At 38.5% G+C, this 27,652-nt stretch overlaps 1 pseudogene; it reads right to left on the bottom strand.

Moving 5' to 3' along the window:
- Nucleotides 1-761: 761 nt before the first annotated feature.
- The window catches only part of LOC149216317 (large ribosomal subunit protein mL101 (rPPR4)-like), a 73,906-nt pseudogene continuing 47,015 nt past the window's right edge, over nt 762-27,652 (bottom strand).

Genomic DNA, 27,652 nt, shown 5'->3' with positions numbered 1-27,652 from the left:
AGTTTGGGGCACAAGTACGAAATTTCAAGAATTATTGGTGAAATTTAACGCCAAGACATGTGGTTTGCTATAAATTGCACGCCATCCTAGCTTGGAGGCAAATAAGTTCTTAAAAACATTTAATTTTCCTGCAGAATACATATTTCTCTATCACACTAGCATGGAGGCAAAGAAGGTCTTAAAGATGATTACGTCCAAGCAAAGTCTCAGCCACCTACAGAAACTCTATCACACGCCATCCCAGCATGGAGAGAAAGAAGCTCTTATAATGTAATCTGTTTCAGCTTGCAAATAGTTTATGACCCAGCTAGTTGATAGGAAGAAGACCTGCAGTGTTGGAGTTCAAGTTTCACAACATCGGCCCGACTGCTTGCTTTCTTGCTTTCCGAAAACACAAGGTACCTTTTGTCTCTTTCAATGTCGATCTTTCTGTTGCTCTGTTTCGATTCACCCTACTGGATCAAAATTTCACACCTGCGTTACCCAACAACTTCAACGTTTTTTTGTGTTTCGCCGTGATTATGGTACATTTAAGCCGATGTTAAAGTGGCCTTCTTTTAAACATACTTTTAGGAAAAAAATGAGGCTTAGACACCGAAGCCTCTGCAAACCATTTGTTTTTCTTGCAACCTCTCTTTCACACATAAATATTTCAACAGAACCCAGAACTTCTGAAGAATAATTGTCTTGTATGTGATGCCTATCAGTTTCTCCAAGTAATGGCCCGTGCGCTTGCAAGTATTTGAAAATCCCAACTCTTCTTAAGATTCATTCGTTTGTTTGAGAAGGGTGTCTATTCCTTCATCAGGACTGGCATTATCTTCCATCATAAGTTCTGCTATTCTGCAAGGAACTTTATCAACACGAAGATATGTGTGAAGCAAAGAGTTGTAAAATTTTGTGCTCACAAATTTCACCCCTCTCAGAGTCTTCAAAAATTCCTCTGCACTTTTAACATCACCTTGCTTCTCAAAATGTCTTAAAATTTTGAACACATTTTCAGACTTTGGCTACCAATGATTTTGTCCAACTGACAGAGATCTTGTGATTGCCTCCATAGCTTTGTGAACTTGTTCACTATGTATATAGGCCTTGACAAGGCTTTCCCAGGTAATTGCATTTGGTTTGCCTCCATTTTTCATAATATGTTGAAGGAAGACTTCTTCTTTTTTCAAATACCCTTGTTTGGTATAAGCACCAAGGAGGACATTAGATACTCTGATATCATTAAGGAATTTAGACTTCTGTGATCCATAACTTGTTTAGATAATCTTCAGCAAAATCACATAATCAATCGTTTGTCGACGTGTTTCGAACCAACCAGTGTGGTTCATCGTCAGGACAAGATGAAGATCAAATCAGGCTTAGCTCGATTAAATGGAGTGTGCAGAGACTCCAACGGCTATAGGATAACAGCTAGTTTGACCTAATGAACCTGGTCAAACTACTCAAATAACTAATTAATATTTCAAGAAATAGTTAAAATAGGTAAATGAAGGAGTTTATTTGTTAATTCAAGGATAATATTAATATTTTAATTCTAATGGTCATTATATATATTCAATATTATTCAATTATTATTTAAATAAATTAATTTAAAATTCGATATATTAATAACATTACTAAGAGAATATTTTAATTATAATGGTCATTATATATATTATTTAATTGCTTTATTACTATTATATTACTAAATAATTATTATTAATAATATATTTATTAATAATAAAAAGATATATAATTGAATTCATTAGGTCAAACTAGTTGTTATCCTATAGCCGTTGGAGTCTCTGCACACTCTATTTAATCGAGCTAAGCCTGATTTGATCTTCATCTTGTCCTGACGATGAACCACACTGGTTGGTTCGAAACGCGTCGACAAACGATTGATTATACTCTGATATCATCAAATTATTTCACAGATAGCCATTTTTTAACAAAATCCTCAGCTCCCTCAAGATCCCCCACCCTTACCAATGAAGAAACCAAGCATATATAGCTTTTATTTGTTGACATAGGAAATGCCAATTCATAAGATTTCAAGATTCTGTATACTTCATCTTTATTTCCTAGCCTGCCATACAAACTAATTATATGCTCATAAGCAAATTTATGCTTTTATTTTGTCTTAACCTCCACTTCTATCATTTTCTTCCCCCAATGTTTTAAAAGTAGATTATGATTTGTTAAGGACTTAGGTCTTTATATAAATGCTTCCTACAGTGTTGTCAATATTCCAAATCTGGATCTATATTATCATCAAGCTCCAGTTCAATCAACACCCCTTCCACTTGATCCATGTGTGACAAAGCCGCATAACTTTTCATCCAAATGTTATAAGAATATGCATCCAGTGAGATGCATTTTTTCTTCATTCCTTAGATCGCGAGAGGCACCTCTCAAATTGCTCCATTTGATCATTAAAGATCTGGGAATGTTACAGCCACTTCATATTGATAGCGACAAATTTCTTATGGGAGCATGTGTGCTGCTACCTTACAAACCCTGATTGTACATTTGGATATTCAAAACTTGAACACTTACTCTAAAATATCACTGGAAAATCCTCTAGAAAGGCTATCTCAACATAACACTCTTTGCTGTAATAGGAAAATATCTCCAAACTTTGTAGACAATTTGCGTAGTACCCCAGAATGGAGATGGAAATTTCCTGCAAACTTTCCAACAGTGGCAACAATCATGCTAATATCACGTCTTAAAAGTGTTCCAACTATGTTTTTTTGGGCACAGGGATATTGTGTGGGAGACTAGAGAGTCAAAGTGTTTGTCACAATAGACACAAGATTAGCCTTAGTGAATATTGGAAGTTCATGCTTCTCATGTCACGACATGTCTCCCAATTGTTAAATACAATAGCCCTAATGAACAACATATTACTCGTGTCTGATCTATGGAGATAAACATAAATCTAATTCACCTGTGTATATTCTCTGCACTTTTGTTCCATATTGACAAATGAAAATTTCTGAAATGGATTATTCATAGTTTTCATGCCTGAAAGAATTCGGGTTGATAAACAAATAGACCAGAATGTTCTCTGAACCCCATATCCATCAAAAATCCATATGTATCATGTTTTAGATCATATCCTGTGTTAAAAATCACAAGAGTACTCCATGACATATCAAAGATAATGGGCCTATTTAAATCCAATGTCACAGTGATATTTTAAAACATAATTAAGTCTAAATCTTAAACTAATTATAATAATTGTGCTACCAATTTCACCCTATAATTAGAACCAAAGCACAAGAGGAATTAGAGGTTAACTTTGATCTATTACCTAACAGCTAGAAACATAGCACAAGAATAATTAGAGGTTAACTTTGATATATTACCATACAGCTGGAAACAAGGCACAAGAGGAATTAGAGTTAAGGTTAACTTTGACCTGTTGAAAGAATCTGAGTGGCCTGGTGAAAGTGAGGATTGAAGACCTAGAATTGATCAGACTGCCTGTAAATCTAAAGCAATATTTGAAGAGCCATGAGAGAGGATTTATTAAAATCTTGCAACAAATTATTTCCAACAGTTATTACAGGTAACAAAATTCTTGCAAGGATAGAAATTTATCATAGAAGTAGAGAGTTCGAGATCGCTGACAAGGGTTGAAAAAAGCCCTCATTTGGCATCATATAATCCGAGTTTATAAGTAGAGAGTTTGAGATAGTTGTCAAGGGTTGAAAATTATTGATATTTTTCTTTCATAAAATTATTATTTTAATTATTTTAAAAAAGAAATATTTGGGGTATTTATTCATGATATACTTTAAAATAGTACAACGAGATATACAACATTTTAAGACATCATTGCTGACTGCATGATCTTTTCTAGTATAAGCAGCAAGGAGGACATTGGATACTATGATATCATCAAATGATTTCCAAAATAACGATTTTCTAACATAAGCCTCAACTCCCTCAAGATCTCCCATCCTTACCAATGAAGAAACCAAACATATATAGCTTCTATTTGTTGGCATAGGAAATGCCAATTCATAAGACTGCCAAATTATGTATACTTCATCTTTATTCCCTACACTACCATACAAATTTTGTTTTAAACTACTGATCCATACTAATGCGGTATGTTTTAAACCATTGATACTTCTTTACTCATGCTTGATACTTTGTTGTTATTTCACATTCTCACCTCATATTTTCAGTAATAGTTGCTACAACCAGCATTACGTACCATACCCCTTTATTGCTTTCTTATGCTATATTGCAACAAAAATTGATTCTCTTCACTTATTTTTCTAAATCTTTCCTTAATGAAATTTGCATTTCATTTATCCATACCATTTTTTTCCTACGTTCATATGCATACGGTTCAAACCTTCTGCAATAATGACATTAGACATTAAATTTGTCATACATATGAGAAAAACTCCCAAGTGACTTGCCACTATGTCTTCCTCTTCCATGTGATTCTAAAAGGCTAATATGTCCTCCTTCATCACTCTAATATTTAAAAAGTTCCTCACATCTTGTTGCTAGCTTGACAGTTAGCACACTTTGTTGGACAAGGAATCCTTCTATTCCCCTTTGCATACAGTTGAACCCTCTTCATATTGTTCTTTTATAACTTCACTTATTTTGGAGGAACAATTTGTTGCTACTATGCAAATTATTCACGGTATTTTACAAATGTTTCAATTATATGCATTAATTGGCCAAGCTAGTTTAGTCATTTTCCTTGTCATATTTAAATACCACTTACCTAACATAAATATGTTTTGACCTAGCAAGATATCTTGTGCTTTTCCTTTCCGAGTGGTAAAGATATTTGGATTTTCCTCTTTATTGCATTGTTTTTTTACATGTTGACATATATGCATGTACATTTTTCCTATCCTTAGGAAATTAGTTTAACATTGCTTTTCCCCTATTTTGGAAGTTTTTCCTTTATGATTGTTATCTCTTATTATGTTACACTATTTATGGTTGCTATCTAACTAGTGTTACATGTTGTCTGAAAACACATCTTATTCCCTTGTTTGTACCCTCTATTTTCCTTCTCATATTTTTTATTCCTAGAATGCCACATGCTCTTTTATTTTTAATATAGTCAGTCATTTTCTCTCACATAAAAAAACCTAGCCTATATTTTTTTTACTAATGTTATTTGCCTGCATCCATAGATCCATTTCATCTGAAAAGTTGCAAGGTCTCATGAATAGGGTGAAAAATTGTAATTGCCATAAATCCAGAAAGACAATTGATTTACACACAAAAACCATAATCAAAACAGTGCTTCCTACTTTGCCTTGCTACTACCAAACCTCTTTGTTTGGACAAGCCCTCAATGTTTTCTAGGTATCTCATTGAAATTTCCTGCCCATTCATCTCTTCCTTCCAAAATTGTCCTCTCAACAAATTAAAAAACCATGGTGGGTTTTTTTTTCTTCTTGATTTGCTTTCTTACCTGTGAAACATTTAACTTTTCCACATGAAAATTACACAAATCATAAGGACAATAGTCTAACTATCTATTCGTTTCTTGTAGCACACTTGTTCTTGCCTGCCTTTTCTTCCCCCTCATGTTTTTTTATCTTCCACACTTTCCCCTTCAATTTATATTGTTGCTTCATCTCTTTTAAGATAAACTCTTTAACCTTTTCCTTTATTTTTACTACACAAATTGTTCTTCACTTTTGTACACTTACAATTAGTATTCTCTTGTAGCATCTTTCTTTCGACAACAATGTTGTATCACCATGGAATCGACCTTGAATACCAATGCACTTTCATTTTTGTTTGCTAGCTCTACCGAGATGCAACCAATCCTCCAAGTAATTGTTGTCGAAGAAATAAACCCTACTAGGATGTCAACCCCTCACTACCATGTCTCCCTTTCTAATGGTGTTCACAACCATGCGGTCTTGTTTCTTTCTTCACATGATTCCCTTGCAAAAAATGGATACTTGCAAATAGGCTCTATTGTGCTCTTACTATGTATGTTGCGCATAAGGAATCTTGCCCAATCCTCCTTCCCTTTCCTATCCTTTTATGTCCGCTTTATAATCAATTTGCTTTTATAGTGTTTTACTTCCCCTCTATGCTCACGTATGCTCTTTCTTGCAGGTCGCTTTTGGTCCTCGAACTTGAAATACTCCTCTGTGTGGAAACTTTGATCAGCAAGCCAACCCCTCTTATTCTCTCCACTGAACAAATTCTCCATGCGACCTCGTCCTCATCCGCTGGCTCTTCACTTTCATCAACCCCCCACCCTGCATTGAAAGCGAATCTACCAACTTCACAAATTTTCTCGCTTCATCTACAATTATTGTCCCTTTTAAGGCACTTACTCCAACCCATAAATTTTGGTCCATCCAATTTAGAGTTCTCACAAAAACACCCCTTCGAGCATACACTAATGCATGTGGCTTTGGGAAATCCTTTGGGTTTGACCTTGTTGATCGTGACGGCAATGAAATCCATGTATCCACATTCAATGAATTGGCAGAATCACTACATGGTCTCATCTAGCTTGGCCATATCTACACAATTTCAAATGGCACCATAAAGATCTTGAACCTTTCGTACAACCATTTTAAACACTTGTTTGAAATCCTCCTCTTCTCCACATAAAATGTATCTCACCTTTTAGATGGAGATCAAATAATACCTTCCCATACCTTCCATTTGTGCCAATAAGTTCACTCAAACTTGCATCTCTAGACTTATTTGTTGATGTTATTGGTGTCATCAGCTTGACCTCTCCTGCCTCTATCGTTTGTTGACATGATGGATTTGAAACTCCCATACAAACTATTTCCCAAAACAACATGTCTAGTAGCAGCATTGATGTCAGCTTATAGGGAGAACACTACCACATCGAAGGACGAGCGCTCTCCAAACTTCGCATGGCATGTATGGTTCCAATCCTTGCAACCATAGGGGGTCGTCTTGTCAAGTTCAATGGGCGAACTATCAGAACTATCCTAATGACTTTCCTTCTTTTAGATCTGGATATCTCTGAAACACATCAACTCAAGCAATGGTTTCAAGAAGAAGGCATCAAATCTTCCTCATCATCACTCAGCCATAAATACATTGGCACACCCAACAGGCCCATGCAAACAAAAACAATTTCTGACATTCTTGTAATGCCCTCTGCATGGGTTTTCCTCTGTGCTACTATTACAACAATTAACTTGGATGACTTCTACTTCCTCGCATGCCCCCTTACTGTTGATGTGATGAAACACATGAATTTTTTTTTGCAGCAACCTGACAACACATGGCATTATTCAAAATGTGAAGGCTCCTTCCTTGAATGTGACTATCGCTATGTGCTCCTGTTTGAATTGCATGACCACATTGGCCAACTCGAAAATGTGGTTGCTTTCGACGATGCTGCCCATGGCCTTTTGGGCATATCTGCAAAGGAACTTTTCCTCCTTTCAAACGAGCCAGAAGTTGTCAGAGACATATCCAATGGGGTCACATCACGTCTATTCCTCTTCACACTAGCTATCAAAACAAACACTTTCAACGGCATTGAATGCCTCCGCCCAACCCTCATGCACTCTAAAGAAATCCCTTACGCCTCCGTGTCCGCTCTCCTCCTCTAAGACCATCAACCCACTCCTTCCCCCCGAAAAAAAATTCTCGTTGCCTATAAACATACCTTTCTCCCCTCTCCCTCGTTATTCCCCATATCTTACTTTATACACCCTTTCCCTTTAACACTTTTCTTCTCATACTCTCCCCCCCTCCTCCTCCATTGATGCCCATCCTTCACCTTGTGAACACTTTCCCTATTATGCCCCTCCCTTTCATGATTTCCAACTCCTCTCCCACCCATCACTCTCATTAATCCCTACTTGCCCTTTTACACATTGTTGAACCCTCTTGTCTGCAATTTGATCTTTACTTTTTTTCTAGACGTCATCTTCAACAATGCTTCGTCCTTTTGTACTGCTTTCTCATAACTATATTCACCCTCTCTCAATTGTATTGGTTCTTATGAATAAATGGGTTGCCACTTGTTTTTTTTTCTCGCATGCATAAATGCTTATTTTCTCACTTGTAATGTCTCTTCTATATACATGGTCATTCGCTCACTTGCTTTTCACAATCCTTGTTCACCATGTAAGCTTCTTTGCAACACACACATTATTCAAATGCACATATAAATATGATATGCTATATATGAAAAACAATACTCACCTAATGCTTCTAATTATGGTCACATGCACAAATGGGCTTCCTTTAGTCTAGGCCAAATATGCATCATGTGGTTGTGTTTACAATTACTAATAATAATTTGAACAGCCCAGGATGGATTACTTTACTTCGAACAAGTCCAACAACAAAACAAAACAAATATCATTCACTCTCGTCTTCGTACTGCACTTGCAATTCGCATTCATCACGTTAGATAATGCATATACTTTCCCTAAAAGCAACACTCGCACCATATATATGCTACTATACTTTGTAATGCAAAACAAAAACAAAAAAGAAAAGAAAATAAACACAACTTTAAACAAGCAGGAAGATAAAAACAAAAAAACTTGTCATGCATTCTTTACTTGTTGTTTCTCCTACTTCACTTACACCTCAGATGTTGAGACAACTTTTCTTGTTTGAAACATCTATGAAACCCACCCCAACAAATATTGCACATAAGGAACAATGACGACGCCACTATGCACTTAACAAGGATAGAATAAATGCACGCCGTCATCTTCTCTACAACAATCGTCAATAAAAATTTCCCTCTCAAATCAACCCAAACCAAACTCCTCTTCCTTCCCAGGTTCGTCTCCATCCCCAATCATCCACCCAAATTCTTTTGATTTCCCTTCCATGTCCACTTACTTTCTAATCAATTCCAATCAATTCTCTTTCATCACCTCCCACTTTTGATATGCTATCATCCCCCCATTTGGCTTCCTCTTCAATTCCAACCAATGCCCTTTTGTAACCTCCCAATTTCCATGTGCAGTCATCCCCCCATGTGTCTTCCTCTTCAACTCCTCATAAATTCCCCAACAACCATCTCCATCATTCACATCGTCACTTTCATGAAATAATTGATGCACTTATCCCCATACAAGTTTGCTCCACTTGTCGTGAAGCTGACCCATCCATGAAAAAAAACTGCCAAAGTTGTTTGTTCTTGTTGTGCCTCTGAGTGAACTATCCATTGCTTCTTCTCATCAAACAACATGGACCCAAGCAACCAACCACATGTCCTCGCTTTCCTAACTCAATTTGAAGAGATGCTCATTGCCCGTGTCAACCTCGTTCTTAAAGTAACACATGCACGCGGAGGGAAATACAAATATTCTGGCCATACTATTATCTTCCCTCAAGATATAAATAACATTGTCACCTCCCTTCCTTGCATGCTCTTAGAAATAGACATCCTTGTTGCAAATAAAACCAACAATGCCAACATATCCTATGAATTCTTTGTTAGCAGATCACATGTTCTCTCGGCTTTGCAGTTCAAGTTAGCAAATGACCCATACTACAAAGATTTACAAATTAACCCGCCTGCACTTTCGTCTTTGCCTGATTCCCCTTCAGACCTTTCTGGTATGTTACGCCATCTCTCCCCCAACTCCCTTGGACCCCAAGAAGCCCTCTCTGAAAATATTAACCATGAACTTCTCCTCCCAAACCCATCTAACCTTCAACCATCCTTATTTGTTGCAACTCTACCAAATTCTCATACAAAAATTGATGAGATAATTGCCTGCATTGAATCCTCCAATTCCACACCCACCTATTCACTTGAATGGCCCATCATTGACCTTTCTCCATTCAACGAATACAACATAGGGGGCCTCTTATCCATGGCCTTCCCCACTGGAATTTCCATGATTAACCAACCATGAATTGAAAAAGTTGATATGCAAGAATATGCTTTGCATCTAATGCACTTCCATGATAATCGATTTGGCCAACATCCTAGGTTTCGATGTTACCTATACAACCATATCATGTGCCATCGAAGCCAGGAAATTGATTTTGTCTTCATTAAAAGGGACCTTGCAAATACCCTACGAACAATTGTAGCAAACCTTCGCCTCCACCTTCAGTAGTGTCCGCCTTTGACAATTCCGGACCAGATTATGCGCTTCGGCTCATCCCTTTGCTGGAGTCATTCCTTTTGAACTAGGGCTAGAGGGGAGATAAGTGACATGATTATTCAACATGATAACCCTACCTTCTTCTTCACACTGAGTGCAACTGATACCAAGCCATGACTTTCATATGTCCATGCCTTCTAATCCTCCATCTAATGCACAAGATCAATCTTAATGGAGAATCCAAAACATTGTTTCAAACCCACATCGTGCATCTCAATACATCCATTGTAGATTTACAATCTTCTTAGAAGAGATTATACTAAAAGGATTCTGTGTAAAGGACTTTTAGTGCAGGTATGGCTCTACCATTTCTTTCCCTTTACTTTTCTTTTTTTCACTTTTCCTTTTCATGCATCCCTCTTACTTTTTTTCGTCTTTGTTATTGATGTATGAATGGTAACATAGAGGCTTTGCACATGTACATGGGTTTATATAGTTCAAAGATGCATGCAATATGGGTGGGCTTGACTAGGCTAATGTTGTAGACGTTCGTGTGGCCAAAACATTTTTCGATACCTACATCAGTGCTTGGAACCCTCGACCTCTCCAGAATAGGACTCCTGGAATACATCACTCATTTATACACGATCCCTACCTTCTTGCGACAAATGAAATATTAAATGAACTCTGAGACTATGAGGAACTTGTGAACTACATCCAAAGGCACACAAACTATCATTCCTCTACATGTCTTTGCAAAAAAATAACTCTATTATTTACCGCTATGGAGCCCCTAGGGAATTGTGTGAAAATTCTTCTCTACAAATCAATGCTTCTGGGTAGAAAGCGTACACTCCTGCTAGAAATGAAAACAATATAAATGTGTACAACTCTCATATGCTTGAAATTTGGAGGGCCAACATTGACTTCCAACTGGTTTTGTCGTGCCATGCTATATTGAGCTACATTGCAAAGTATGCTGTGAAAGTAGAGGAAAATCCGAAATTTATTACCAAATGCTTGCACGAATTTCACAAAGTTTCCCCCTTGACACGCCTACCGTGTTTGTCATCCGCAAACTCATGACTGAACTTGTTTCTGATAGGGACATTGGTGCACAAGAAACATGTCATCTGCTCCAAAAACTCCCTCTAATCCAATGCAACCATTTTTTTGTCTCCCTCAATGTTAAAAAAAGGTTTTCCGACATGTTTTGAAAAACTTGGATGCCCATCTTCCAACAACACCCTTCATCACCTCATACATGCAAAGACCTCATTCACTAGAGTCATTGCCTCTTATTGAAGTCATACGAGGCTGGTCATTCTCCTCCCGCCGAAAAACATTGTCATGGAAGAGAATTTTCCCTCCCATGGTTTTGTGCATCATTCCTCGGTACATTACAATCCCAAATAAAGATTCAACATCCTACGTTGACTTTTGCTAGAGTGAGCTACTCTTGTACTACTCTTTTCATAGATTGTCTGACGACATTCGCGAAACCGGTGAGGCAATTGTTTCTCATTGGGAGAAAATTGCCAACATGTATCAAGCATGGCATGTTCACCAGGCTCCTTTAGAACCACCCCTGTATGACATTGATGATCCCTCCCTTGATGCAATGCATCCCCCCCCCCACCCCCACCATAGACATGGAAGAATGGCCATTCCTCTCTCAAATCCACCCAGGTAACAACATCCTCCTTGATGAGCTTGAGATGCTTAGCCATCATGACTTTGATACAGCCCATAATTGGGACCACTCTCTTATCCCTTCATACTTTCAAGAAACGACCATTAGCTTCACAGAAATCAACCACTCTTCCACAACACTCCACCAAATTCCCTCTCTAAATCCACATTCCCTTTCCTCCTTGTCCCCAAGCCAGCTCATAGCATTTAATATCGTTTTCTCCCACTTATCCAACAATGGTTCCACCACACCGTTAAGGATGCTCATCCAAGTCATTGTTGGCACCAACAAATCCTTCCTAATTGATTGCCTCAAAAATGCCTTCCTAACCAACTCTGCTAATGGAAAAAACCCACTGATCTTGCTTGCTCCAATCAGTGTTGTGGCATTCCACATCAATTCTCTAACCATACACTCTGACCTTTGCATCCCTATCTCCTTTATGCACCCTTTGGAAGGTCAATCCCTACTAAACCATCAAGAAAAACTCCGTGATGTCAAATACATTCTCATTGATGAAATGAGCTTCATTGGTCCTAAAATGCTTGATCAAATTGATGAACATTTACGAGAGGCCTTCTCATCAAATAGAAACACTCCATTTGGTGGCTGATCTATGATCCTTGTGGGGGACCTTGACCAATTTCCACCTGTTAAAGATACACCAATGTATGTAGGCAGGTCCCATGACAATGCTCTTTGGTGGAGCTTCGATACTATTGTCGCGCTTTCTAAAATTTTCCGCCAACAAGGTACAAATTTTGTGCAGGTTTCATTTCGGAAACTCCTTTCCAACCTTCGAAGTGCAACCCCCACATTGGATGATTGGAACTTTCTAATGACATGCTCAAAATCCAATCTTCAAGAAGGTGAGATGGATTCTCCAATTCTATGCACCTCTATGCAACTAATGAATCTGTTGCGCTACACAATAAAACCATGCTGAAGAAATTGAACTTGCCTATTGCACGATGTTGTGCCGAGCAAAGGAAACAAATGCCCTCCTCCAACCAGGAAGATGAATAACTTGCTGCACAAGTGCTTCTCTACATTGGTCGGCTTGTCATTCTAACAAGCAACATGTGGGTTGAAGCAAGCCTCGTGAATGGTTCTCTCGAGAAAGTTGTCGCTATTCATTACACAACTGGTTCTCGCCCTCCATAAGTCCCCTCATTTGTTGTGGCCGATTTAATGCACTACAAAGGTCCAGCATGGGATGGCTCAAATTCGAAATATGTGCCCATCACCCCCGTAACAAGGGGTTCTCGAAGGCAACTACCCCTTCACATGGCATGGGATCTAAAAATCCATAAATCACAAGGCATGACACTACAAAATGCAAAAATCGACATTGGAAACATTGATCATTAGGGCCTTACATTCACAACCATATGTAGAGTTAGATAGTTGAATGATCTTTTCATCTCTGCAGCTTTCTCCTTCACGTGCTACACACGCATGCAAGAGAATTCGTCTGTACTTCGCAGGAAAAAATAAGAAGCATACCTTGCCTCCAAATTTGTGAATCGACCTACTTAGAGACCTTCTCTTCTTGGTTAATTTCCTTCCTTTGCATTCCACTTGCAAATGTTTCATATATTCTCTCATGTTAACACCTTCAAATCTCTATGTTTTTTTAATCTATTCTATTTCTACTATACTTTAAATTTCAAAAAGTTAGTCATATTTTTTTCTTTTATGCTTTCCCTTTAAATTAATGGATTTATACATGTTCACTTACATGCTTTCCCTTTGTTTGCAGAAACATATGGATCCACAATATATTTCTCAACTCTAAACATTTTTCCATCAGATACATGAACAAGAGGCTTCTCTTTTGGATATAAAGACTCAATTCCTACGTTCTCGTACTATGCCACTATACCAATTGTGCCCAACTCTCCAACTACTTAAAAGGATTAAATACTTCATGCATGTCCTCATCCATGTACATGAAAGGGATGCAAATAGGAAACTTCACGTATATTACCTTGATCGTGTACCAATTCTAAAAATTGAATGGTGTTGTATATGCCACACATCACCTTGTATTTATGACTAGGCATTTGCCCTATAGGAAAAACAATCAAAATCAACATGCACTTTGGTTGAAGGACTTCATTCCTTTTTCCCCACTCCGCTACATACTTCTACAGTTATAGCAAACAATACATGTTTTTTCGTCAAATTTTACTCACTCTACAATAGCTCTTATAGAATAGTCCCATACTTGCATGGACATTCTGTTGAAAATAGCAACAAGAAATGCTAAAAATAGAAGTGCTAAAAATAGCACTGCTATAAATACCATTTTGGGATACCTTCCAATTTTAGTTATTCCCTGAACTAAAATTGAGAATTAAAATTCGAATTTGATCTTAGCAGTTGTTTGTAAAATAATTAATTAATTCATCTTGAGTTAATTAGTTGTAGGAAATCAAACATGAAGTCTATGTGAAGACATGCAACAGTTTCTCCATTGATTGAGGAAGTTATCCCTTGATTAAAGGAGATCAGGATGAGTTGTAATTTGAGTTGTAATTAGTTAGCTCAGTTATCTGAGTTAAGTCCATTTAGATTAGTTCCAACAATTTTTGGAACTGATTGTGAGTTTAGTTAGTTAATGCATGCATGCATGTAACTGCTGCACTTCAGATAACTGAATATTCTCTTATAAATAACTCATGCATGTCAGTTCAGTCAAAGACCCAGTTGAGATCTGGTGATGGGACAGTGTACTATTAGTTGCAGGAATATTCCTTGGAGGATATCTCTTGCATGCAGAAGGAATTCATTCCTTGGAGATTACACAGTTACTTATGAGTTTGATGGTTGTGTGATGAGGCCAATTCACACAGGTGGCAACATTAGACCCCAAGAGAAATTGTGCAAGGAAATAGGAGGCTTGGAGGGATGGAGGAAGGCATATGTTGTGTCTATTTAGCTTGTGAGTTGTATTGTTCGATTGTGCTAAGAGTTGGATATCTTGTGAGCTGAAGCTTTGTGTAATCTGAACATATTTCCACTTGTATGATATTACAGACATCGAGGTTTTAGGCTGAGGCTTTCCCCAATGTATTCTTCTGTTTTCATGTGTGATTGCTTTCTCATTCTCAGTTATATGTGTTCTATTTGATCTTGCTCATATTCGATTAAGCTTCCGCAAGTTTGTTGTAGAAGTATATATGGTATTTTGCTTTAGTATATTGCATAATCTGTTGATCTACAATGGGAAATTCTACATTGTATCGGAGCAAAGGTGATCAAAGGAGAGAACAGTATACAAGAAGGGAGAAGAGAGAAGGGAGAAGTTTGAGGTTCCTGAGTATAGAAATCGAGTTCTTATCACATCTCAATTTCACCAATGGCATTCAATGGTTTAAGACTCGAGTATGCCTTGATGGCAGTTCGAATTATATAGCCTGGAAGGATCGCATGGAAGCAATATTATAGGATAACAGTCTAAAGGACTTCATTGATCAAGAAGTCCCCAAGCCGGCAGCGGCTAATGCTATAGAATTGGAGGAATGGAAGAAATGTGTGGCTAGAGAAAGGAGAATCCTTATAGAGTGAGTTCGAGACCACATAGTCTCAAGTCTCCATGGGAAGGAGATACCATTTTCGATGTGGAAAACATTGAAAGATCTATATCAAAACAGTAGCGATCAGAGGAAGCTGGCGCTGAAGGACAAGCTTCGGAAAATAAAGTGTGAAAAGGGCAACACGATCTCTACATATCTGAACAAGCTCACCACCTTCAGGGATGAGCTTGGAAGTGTAGGGATCACGACAACCGATGATGACATGGTGAGTCTTGTGCTCCTCGATCTTCCAAAGAGCTGGCATAGCTACCAAGACTTTGTAAATGGAAGAGAAAAACTATCGGATTGGGAATGACTTTGGTCGGATTTGATGCAGGAGGAGATAAGAAGAAGCACTAGAGATGGATCCTCATCAAAGCAAGATGATGAGGACAATCTAGCCTTAGCGAGTAAGGCGAGGAAGGGGAAAGGGAAGGCGTCCCATTCCAAATCTAGTTCTTCCAATCGTGGGAGGAAGTTTGACAAATCGAAAGTGTGATGCTTTCATTGTCATGAAGTGGGCCATTATGCTAAAAATTGTCCACATAAGAAATCAAAGAAGGGATCCTCGAAGGGATCTGATGGTGAGGCACTGGCCTCACAGTTTGAGTTGGATTTATCTCTTATCGCATGCATGGTTTCATCCATGGTGGGATGTGTTTGGTACCTGGACAATGGAGCTTCATTCCACATGTAAGGTGACAAGAATCTTTTCAGTACCTTGGAGGAGAAGGATCTCCAGATGTGGATCGAGATGGGCGATGATGGAAAGTACTATGTTTCAGGTGAAGGTACGATTGTGTTTTAGAGGGAGCATGGAGCTCCCCTCACCTTGACTAATGTAAAGTATGTACTAGGTCTGAAGAGGAATCTTGTGTCCGTTGCTATTATAGAAGAATAAGGCTATGATGTAGTATTTAGTAAAGGAAAGGTATTGCTGTAGCATATTAGCACTGGATAGACCAAGAGGATTGGGATTCAAGTAAAGAATCTCTACAAGCTGAAGGTATACAATTGTATTGCATTGAGTTCCAAAGCTGAGATGGTGTAGAGCCAAGATGTTGGCGAGATATGGCATAGAAGATTGGGCCACTTTCACCATGGAGCCCTGAAGATCATGCAACAGATTTCTACCGGACTTCCCAAGGGAAAACTGGAGCAGACAGAAACATGCAAAGGTTGTACCTTGGGTAAGTATGCGAAATATTCCTTTCAGGATCGAGACAGTAGAGCTGGAGCAATCCTGGGGCGAGTTCACACAGATGTTTATGGACCATTCTCTATAGCCTCCATCGCTAAACAAAGGTACTATGTTATTTTTATTGATGATTTTTCTTGTAGATGTTGGATCTACTTTATGCAAATGAAGGATCATACCTTCTTGAGATTTTGTGAGTTTAAAGCCTTGGCAGAGAAATAATCTGGAAAGAAAATAAAAGCCTTGCATAGCGATAATGGTGGAGAGTATGTCTCCCAATAGTTTAAGGACTTCTGCACTGCAGAAGGAATTAAACGGGAGTTGACGACACCCCATAACCCACAACAGAATGGGGTAGACGAAAGGAAGAACATATAGATTGTGGGAGCAACTCGAGCGATGTTTCATGACCAAAGCCTACCACTACATTTGTGGGCTGAGGCATGTAATAAAACAGTATACTTGGAGAATAGAAGCCCGCACCGTATACTGGGAATGAAGACACCTATGGAGGCTTTTTCTGGGAAACGAACAAATGTGAGTCACTTCCGAATCTTTGGATCATTGGTTTATTGCCATGTGACCAAAGATGTCCGGAAGAAGCTAGATCCAACAGTTGAGTTGGGAATACTTGTGGGGTACATGGATACACCCCACAATTATTGGGTGTTCCTGCCTACCATTCAGAGGACAGTGGTATGCAGAGATCTAAAGTTCGACGAGCAGAAAGCCATGCAAGTATCACTTGAGAGGGAGGTCAAGTTGCATGCAGATGAGGAACTTTCAGTTCCTAAGGAGGAGGATCCTCATATTGATGCGGAGCAGTTGCATGCAGAGGATCTGGGAGTGGAGACATCCACTCATGCTGAGACTTCCAGAGATGGATGGAAATGCTCAAGGGAAACTGACAGGTTGATGCTGGATGCGCGAGAGAATGTGGGACATCCATCTTCTCAGCACAGACAAAGGAGGTCGCCCGAGCGGTACACTGGTTACATGGCCCTAGTTGGGGAGTGTGTAGAGTCCGAGCCTTCCTCATTCGAGGAGGAAGTGCAACAACCAGTCTGGTTGATTCAATGGTGGAGGAGTATGACTCCATCATTTGGAACTGTGTTTGGGATGTTGTCCCAAGACCTCAGGACAAGTTAGTGGTGAGTTCCAGATGGCTTTACAAGGTAAAGAAGTTAGCTAATGAGAAACATAAGGAAAGGTTTGTTGCTCGTGGTTTCTCACAGGTCAAGGGGATCGACTACGATGATACCTTTTCTCCTGTAGCAAGGCACTCATCTATCAGATCGATGTTGGCACTATCAGCTTAGATGGGTTGGAAGATCCATCAGATGGACGTGAAGACAACATTCCTCAATGGGAAGATTGAGGAGGAGGTGTACATTGAGCAACCAGAAGGTTTTGAGACCTTTGATCATGAGTCACATGTGTGCTGACTCAAGAGGGATTTGTATGGGCTGAAGCAAGCACCCCATGCTTGGTACACCAGGATCGACAACTATTTCACTAGGTTGGGCTTCACCAAGAGTGAAGAAGATGTGAACCTTTACCACATCATGGTAGAAGGTAAGCCATTGATCATTGTTCTTTATGTCGATGATCTGATTTTGACAGGTGATGATCAGTTGATCCAGTCTTGCAAGGAGGACCTTGCAAGAGAGTTCAAAATGAAATACATGGGTCTTATGCACTACTTTCTAGGCATGGAAGTGTGGCAGAAGGATGGAGAAGTTTTTGTGTCTCAAGGCAAGTATGCCAATGAGATACTCAGGCCACATGGAGAAGTGCAAGCCCATGCAGACTCCTCTAGCTGGGAACTGGAGGAAGGAGGATGCTACTTCAGGTGAGGTAGTAGCTGCTATTATTTATCGGCAGCTTGTGGGTTCACTTATGTATCTAGTGAACACACGACCATACTTATGCTTTGCAGTGAACCAGTTGAGTCAAGCTATGGCTCAACCTACCAAGCTGTTTTGGAAGGCAACGAAGCATGTGCTGAAATACCTCAAAGGCACATCTTAGTTTGGATTGTGGTACATACGGATAGAGGGAGTGAAGCTTCAGGGATTCACAGATGCGGATTGGGCAAGGAGTCCATTAGATCGGAAGAGCACTTCTGGAGGAATCTTCAACCTTGGTTCAACTGTAGTTTCCTAGTACAACAGGAAACAGAGGTCAGTTTCACTTAGCTCAGCAGAGGCTAAATACATGGCTGTCAGTCAGGCTGCATGTGAGGCCATTTGGATGCGGAAGATTCTAGTGGGATTGTTTAGTTAGAGGATGGATCCAACTGTGATATACTGCGATAATCAGAGTTGTATCAAACTCTCTGAGAATCCAGTTTTTCATGACAGGTCCAAGAACATTGATATCCGGTATCACCATCTTCGAGACTGTGTGGTCAAGAGGATCATGTTGTTGTTGTATGTTTCGACCGAGGAACAGGATGCAAATATTTTGACTTAGGCATTGCCAAAATGCAAGTTCGAGTTCCATAGAGACAGGATTGGGGTTACAGATAATCCCTTTCTTGTTGAGAGGGAGTGTTGAAAATAGAAACAAGGAATGCTAAAAATAGAAGTGCTAAAAATAGCACTATTATAAATAGCATTTTGGGATGCCTTCCAATTTTAGTTAGTCCCTAAATTAAAATTGAGAAGTAAAATTCGAATTTGATCTTAGCAGTTGTTTATAAAATAATTAATTAATTCATCTTGAGTTAATTAGTTGTAGGAAATCAAACATGAAGTCTATGTGAAGACATGCAACAATTTCTCCATTGATTGAGGAAGTTATCCCTTGATTAGAGGAGATCAAGATGAGTTGTACTTTGAATTGTAATTAGTTAGCTCAGTTATCTGAGTTAAGTCCAGTTAGATTAGTTGCAACGGTTTGTGGAACTGATTGTGAGTTCAGCTAGTTAATGCATGCATGCATGTAACTGTTGCACTTCAGATAACTGAATATTCTCTCATAAATAACTCATTCATGTCATTTCAGTCAGAGACCCAGTTGAGATCTGGTGATGGGACAATGTACTATCAGTTGCAAGAATATTCCTTGGAGGATATCTCTTGCATGCAAAAGGAATTCATTCCTTGGAGATTGCACATTTACTTTTGAGTTTGATGGTTGTGTGATGAGGCCAATTCACATAGGTGGCAGCATTGGACCCCAAGAGAAATTGTAGAAGGAAATAGAAGGCTTGGAGGGTTGGAGGAAGGCATATGTTGTGTCTATTCAGTCTGTGAGCTGTATTGTTCGATTGTGCTGAGATATGGATGGCTTGTGAGCTGAAGCTTTGTGTAATCTGAACATATTTCCACTTGTATGATATTACAGAGATTGGGTTTTTAGACCGAGGCTTTCCCCAGAGTATTCTTCTGTGTTCATATGTGATTTCTTTCTCATTCTTAGTTATATGTGTTCTATTTGATCTTGCTCATATTCGATTAAGCTTCCGCAAGTTTGTTGTAGAAGTAGATTTGGTATTTTGCTTTAGTATATTGCATAACCTGTTGATCTACAGTGGGAAATTCTACACACTTGTGCTCCCTTTCTTTCCCTGTTTCCTTGTCTATTTTCCAACAAAATTTTCCATTCTTAAATAGAATATGTGTGTCTGCTTTTTCATGTCAAGGATAGCCAATAATTATAGTCCCGAAATTTATATGGAAAAGATATCCAACAATTAAATTCTTGAAATCAATATGGAACATAGCATACTTCCCAACAATTTTCTTCTCCACCCATCAATCTAAATGCATTTCCAATGAACCTCTTCTACTATACATTTCACTTTAAATGGTAATTAAGAGGTTTCTATGCACATGTTTTCTCTTTATTGAAAAAGAACAGTTGCATGGATATGTTGCCAAAATAAGTACGAGTACTTACTTTTTCAACCTTTCACAACACCATGACTGTGTTTCTGATGCATCACAACTAGTTTTAGCTTTTGTGATATAGTCATGAAAGGACTATGCAAAACAAATTTCCCCATGTTTTGCTTCTAATGACAACCTTCCCCCTGTTTTCTCGCTATTTCATCATCAATGCAACATGCAACCTTGTTGAATCCTAATCAGTTTTATAATCTTTACCTATTTAGTATTATTCATGCAAGGTGGAACCATGTTCAACTCTCCTATGAATGTATGTCGGTGTGTTTTATTGAACAATGCAGAATTTCAAACAGTTGAATTCGCTCATGTCCATTAATTCTTTCCCAAATTTCATCTTATACATGCTCTAACAGATGCTATAGAAAACCAATTGAATGTGTTTTCAGTTCAAACCAAAAAAATAACACATTAAATTTAAATATGGTTTATTTCCTACTTGTTAAGCTGACTTGCATGATTAGGCAGATTGGGATTGGACTCCTGTAATTTTTTTTACTATTGTTTCACTAACTTTTGTCTTGTTCCTATTCGTGCGAGCACAATTAAAGAACTCAAAACTCACAACATTATATATGGTAATCTCGACAGTAATGGTTGGATTACAGAGTCTGTACCTTCATAATGTTGAAAAGATATGGAGTAGAAATTCTGAAAAGGTAATGGTACTCTCAATGGATCGATTATAAAAAAATGCAATTGCTTGAATGATGTTGATTGTTAACCCTCATCTTCATATAAGCAATGGCTATATATTTATACAACACTCCATCCAATACAACAATGCTGCTACCAAACATGCTTGCCCCAATTGAGAAGGTAGCAATATATGGGAATCCAATAAAAAGTTTTTCATTATATGTAATCAACTTGCCTCAAGTGAGTAAATAGGTTACTTATTGTATCCCCATAATTTTTTTCCCATACTTGCAAACAAACTGTTCCGTGCATCTCTATTTTTGAGCTTCATAAAAATAACAAATTTCTTGTTGTAGATGCTAGGAGTGTTTATTGTCATATATATGGATGATTTTTGGGTGCAAGTTCATGCCCAAAATAATTGTATTGTTGCTGGTATTCTTTGTCAACTATAAACCATAAGGGTTTGAAAATCGATTTCTACTTAGCTTATCAATTTTTTATATAAACCTGGGGCATTTTCGTTAAGTGTGATTCTTCTTGTCCTTGGAGGAATTGCCGATCTTACTGGATTGGGCAGCGATTGGATTGACATTACAATTCTTTTATTTTACCCTTGCTATCCCCTGAATTTATTCATTAAATTTGTATGGCTTTTGTTTCTGGCACAAGTATATATATGGTCATTTTCTCAATATAATATGACATCTTAAATGCAATACATAGTAGGTGTGTTATTTTAGTCATAAGTTCTGAATTATTTGAATACGAGACACGAAGTTGGTGTGATATTTACGGTGATTAAATGCATTGTAACCAGTTTAGAATTCTCGAATGAAGGCTTAAGGTTGTGTAGCATAGTTCTCACTTCATATTTCCCAATGCACTGGATGCCATTGTCATTTCTCGTGTTTTTTTTCCAATGAATTGACAGAAAGTACTTGAATTTTGGTTGATTGATGTGACATCCAACTCTTACATTGTTGTTCTTCAAGGATTCCAACATATGATTGGTGTAAGAATCGAAATATTCAAGCAATTTTTATAAACTTCCATCAATTTGCTTGTGATTAACAGACCCACTCACAGGAACATCAAAAGCCATTATAATGTTTCTATTTAGAACAGAAACTGCAAACAACATATTAATATGATATTTACCAATTACAAAGTTGCAAGCTGCTACTGTGCTACTTAGAAGGGGCATTCCTGATGAGAACATAATTAATGGATTAAGTCTGATAAATTTATCAAGCTATTAACTTCTTATTGTGTTCTATTCATATTGGTGGATTCTTGGTTCTTGTTGTGCCTCTGAGTGAACTATCCATCGCTTCTCCTCCTCAAACAACATGGACCTAGGCAACCAACCCCATGTCCTTGCTTTGCTAACTCAATTTGAAGTGATGCTCATTGCCCGTGTTAACCTCATTCTTAAAGTAACACATGCACTTGGATGGAAATACAAATATTATGGCCATACTATTAGCTTCCCTCAAGATATAACTAACATTGTCACCTCCCTTTCTTGCATCCTCTAAAAAATAGACATCCTTGTTGTAAATAAAACAAGCAATGACCAGATACCCTATGAATTCTTTGTCAACATATCACATGTTCTCTCGGCTTTGCAGTTCAAGTTAGAAAATGAACCATACTAAAAATATTTACAAATTAACCCGCCTGCACTTTCCTCTTTGTCTGATTCCCCTTTAGACGTTTCTGGTATGTTACGCCATCTCTCCCCCAACTCCCTTGGACCCTAAGAAGCCCTCTCTGAAAATCTTAACCATGAAATTCTCCTCCCAAACCCATCTAACCTTCAACCATCCTCCTTTGTTGCAACTCTATCAAATTCTCATACAAAAATTGATGAGATACTTTCTTGCATTGAATCCTCCAATTCTACACCCACCCATTCACTTCAATGGACCATCATTGACCTTTCTCCAATCAATGAATACAACATAGGGGCCCTCTTATCCATGGCCTTCCCCACGCTCTTCCCCACCGGAACTGCCATGATTAACCAATCAAGAATTGCAAAAGTTGATATGCAAGAATATGCTTTGCATCTAATGCGCTTTCATGACAATCGATTTGACTAATATCCTAGGTTTCACTATTACCTATACAACCTTATAATGCTTCATCGAAGCCAAGAAACTAATTTTGTCTTCATTAAAAGGGACCTTACAAATACCTTACCAGCAACCGTAGCAAACCTTTGCCTCCACCTTCAGCGCCTTCCGCCTTTGACAATTCCAGACCAGATTATGCGCTTCGGCTCATCCCTTCACGGGAGTCGTTCTTTTTGAACTAGGGCTAGAGGGGAGCTAAGCGACATGATCATTCAACAAGGTAACCCTACCTTCTTCTTCACACTAAGTGCAGCTGATACCAAATGGCATGACTTTCATATGTCCATGCCTTCCAATCCTCCATCTAATGCACACGGTCAATCTCAATGGAGAATCCAAAACATTGTTGCAAACCCACATTGTGCATCTCAATACATCCATTGCAGATTCACAATATTCTTAGAAGAGGTTATACTAAAAGGATTCCTTGTAAAGGATTTTTAGTGCGGGTATGGCTCTACCATTTCTTACCCTTTACTTTTTTTTTTTTTACTTTTCCTTTTCATGCATCCCTTTTACTTTTTTTTGTCTTTGTTACTAAGGTATAAATGGCAGCATAGAGGCTTTGCACATGTACATGGGTTTCTATAGTTAAAAGACGCACGTACTATGGATGGCCTTAACTAGGCTAATGTTGTAGACGTTCGTGTGGCAAAAACATTTTTTGATACCTACATCACCACTTGGAACCCTCGACCTCTCCAGAACATGACTCCTGGAATACATCGCTCATTTATACGTAATCCCTACCTTCTTGCGACAAATGAAATATTAAATGAACTCAAAGACTATGAGGAACTTGTTAATATGTCCAAAGGCACACAAAATATCATTCCTATACATGTCTTCGCAAAAAAAAGAACTCTATTGTTTGCCGCTATGGAGCCCCTTGGGAATTGTGTGAAAATTCTTCTCTACAAATCGATGCTTCCGGGTAGAAAACATACACTCCTGCAAGAAATGATGACAAACTAAATGTGCACAACCCTCATATGCTTGCAATTTGGAGGGCCAACATTGGCTTCCAACTAGTTTTGTCGTGCCACGTTGTATTGAGCTACATTGCAAAGTATGCGGCGAAAGCAGAGGAAAAATATGAAATTTATTACCAAATGCTTGCATGACTTTCACAAAGTTCCCCCCTTGACATGCCTACCATGTTTTTCATCCGCAAACTCATGATTGAGCTTGTCTATGATAGGTAAACTGGTGCACAGGAGACATGTCATTTGCTGCAAAAACTCTCGCTAATCCAATTCAACCATTCTTTTGTCTCCCTCAATGTTAATTTTTTTTTTTTTCCGACATGTTTTAAACAACTTGGATGCCCATCTTCCAACAACACCCTTCATCACCTCATACATGCAAAGACCTCATTCATGAGAGTCATTGCCTCTTATTGAAGTCGCACGGGACTGGTCATTCTCCTCCCGCCGGAAAACATTGTCGTGGAAGCACATTTTCCCTCCCATGGTTGTGTGCGTCATTCCTCGGTACACTGCAATCCTAAATAAAGATTCAACATCCTCTGTATACTTTTGCTAGAGTGAACTACTCTTGTACTGCCCTTTTCATAAATTTCCAGACGGCATTCACGAAACTGATGAGGCAATTGTTTCTCATTGGGAGCAAATTGCCAACATATATCAATCATGGCATGTTCACCAGGCTCCTTTAGAACCACCCCTGTATGACTTTGATTATCCCTCCCTTGATGCAGTGCACCCCCCCCACACCCACCATAGACATGGAATAATGGTCATTCTTGTCTCAAATCCAGCCAGGTAACAACATCCTCCTTGACGAGCTTGACATGCTTGGCAATCGTGACGTCGATACAACCCATAATTGGGACCACTCTCTTATCCCTTCGTACTTTCAAGAAACGACCATTATCTTCATATAATTCAACCACTCTTCCATAACACTCCGCCAAATTCCCTCTCCAAATCCACATTCCCTTTCCTCCTTGTCCCCAAGCTAGCTCAGGGCATTTAATATCGTTTTCTCCCACTTGTCCAATAGTGGTTACACCCCATCGTTAAGGATGCTCATCCAAGTCATTGTTGGCACCAACAAATCTTTCCTACTTGATTGCCTCAAAAATGCCTTCCTAACCAACTTTGTCAATGGAAAAAACCCACTGCTCTTGCTTGCTCCAATCGGTGTTGTGGCATTCCACTTCAATACTCTAACCCTACACTCTAGCCTCTACATCCCTGTCTCCTCTATGCACCCTTTGGAAGGTTAATCCCTACAAAACCATCAAGAAAAACTCCGTCATGTCAAATACATTCTTATTGATGAAATGAGCTTCATTGGTCCTAAAATGCTTGCTCAAAATGATGAACATTTATGAGAGGCCTTCCCATCCAATAGAAACACTCCATTTGGTGTCTGATATATAATCCTTGTGGGGGACCTTGGCCAATTGCCACCTATTAAAGATACACCAATGTATGTAGGCATGTCCCATGACAATGCTCTTTAGCGGAGCTTCGATACTGTTGTCACGCTTTCTAAAATTTTTGCCAACAAGGTACAAGTCCTGCGTAGGTTTCATTTTGGCAACTCCTTTCCAACCTTCGTAGTGCAACCCCCACATTGGATGATTGGAACTTTCTAATGACACGCTCAAAATCCAATCTTCAACAAGACGAGATGGCAACATTCTCCAATTCTATGCACCTCTATGCAACTAATGAATCCATTGCACTACACAATAAAACCATGCTCAAGAAATTGAACTTGCCTATTGCACGCTATTATGCCGAGCAAAGGAAAAAAATGCCCTCCTCCAACCAAGAATACGAATAACTTGATTCACAAGTGCTTCTCTGCATTGGTCAGCATGTCATTCTAACAAGCAACTTGTGGGTTGAAGCAAGCCTCGTGAATGGTTCTCTCGGGAAAGTTGTCACTATTCGTCACACAACTGGTTCTCTCCCTCCATAAGTCCCCTCATTTGTTGTGGTCGATTTAATGCACTACAAAGGTCCAACATGGGATGGCTCAAATCCGAAATATGTGCCCATTTTCCCTGTAACAAGGAGTTCTCGAAGACACCTACCCCTTCGCATGGTATGGGCCTTAACAATACATAAATCACAAGGCATGACACTACAAAATGAAACAATCGACAATGACAACATTGATCATTAGGGATTTACCTTCACAACCATATCTAGAGTTATATCGTTGAATGATATTTGCATCACTCCAGCGTTCTCCTTCATGCGCTACACACGCATGCAAGAAAATCCGTATGTACTTCGCAGGAAAAAAGAAGAAGCATACCTTGCCTCCAAATCTGTGAATCAACCTACTTGAAGACCTTCTCTTCTTGGTTACTTTCCTTCCTTTGCATTCCAATTGCAAATGTTTCATATATTCTCTCATGTTAACACCTTCAAATCTCTACGTTTTTTTAGTCTATTCTATTTCTACTATACTTTAAATTTCAAAAGGTTAGTCATATTTTTTTCTTATATGCTTTCCCTTTCAATTAATGAATTTATACATGTTCACTTACATGCTTTCCCTTTGTTTGTAGAAACATATGGATCCACAATATATTTCTCAGCTCTACACATTTTTCCATCAGATACATGAACAAGAGGCTTCTCTTTTGGATATACAAACCCAGTTCCTACATTCTCATACTATGCCACTGTACCAGGTGCGCCCAAATCTCCGACTAATTAAAAGGATTAAATATTTCATGGATGTCCTCTCCCATGTACATGAAAGGGATAAAAACATGAAACTTCACATATATTACCTTGATCGTGTACCAAATCTAAATATCGAATGGTGTTGTGGATGCCACATATCACCTTGTATTTACGACTAGGCATTTGCCCTACAGGAAAAACAATAAAAATCAACATGCACTTTGGTTGAAGGACTTCAATCTTTTTTCCCCACTCCGCTACATACTTCTACTGTTATAGCAAACAATACATGTTTTTTTGTCAAAGTTTACTCACTCTACAAGAACTCTTATAGAATAGTCCCATACTTGCATGGGCATTCATACTCCCTTGCTTTCCCTGTTTGCTTGTCTATTTGACAACAAAATTTTCCATTCTTAAATATAATATGTGTGTCTGCTTTTTCATGTCAATGATAGCCAACAATTATAGACTCGAAATTTATATGGAAAAGATATCCAACAATTAAATTCTTGAAATCAATATGGAACAGAGCATACTTCCCAACAATTTTCTTCTCCACCCATCAATCTAAATGCATTTCCAGTGAACCTCTTCTACTATACATTTCACTTTAAATGGTAATTAAGAGGTTTCTATGCACATGTTTACTCTTTCTTGAAAAAAAAACCGTTGCATGGATATGCTACCAAAATAAGTATGAGTACTTACTTTTGCAACCTTTCACAACATCATGACTATG

Source organism: Pinus tabuliformis, chromosome 1_1 (assembly GCF_031772625.1).
Source record: "Pinus tabuliformis cultivar Carrire ecotype Pingquan chromosome 1_1, CPIR1, whole genome shotgun sequence".
NCBI classification, from domain to species: Eukaryota; Viridiplantae; Streptophyta; class Pinopsida; order Pinales; family Pinaceae; genus Pinus; species Pinus tabuliformis.
Note: the sequence above shows the minus strand (reverse complement) of the source record. Positions and strands in the feature narration are given on the sequence as shown.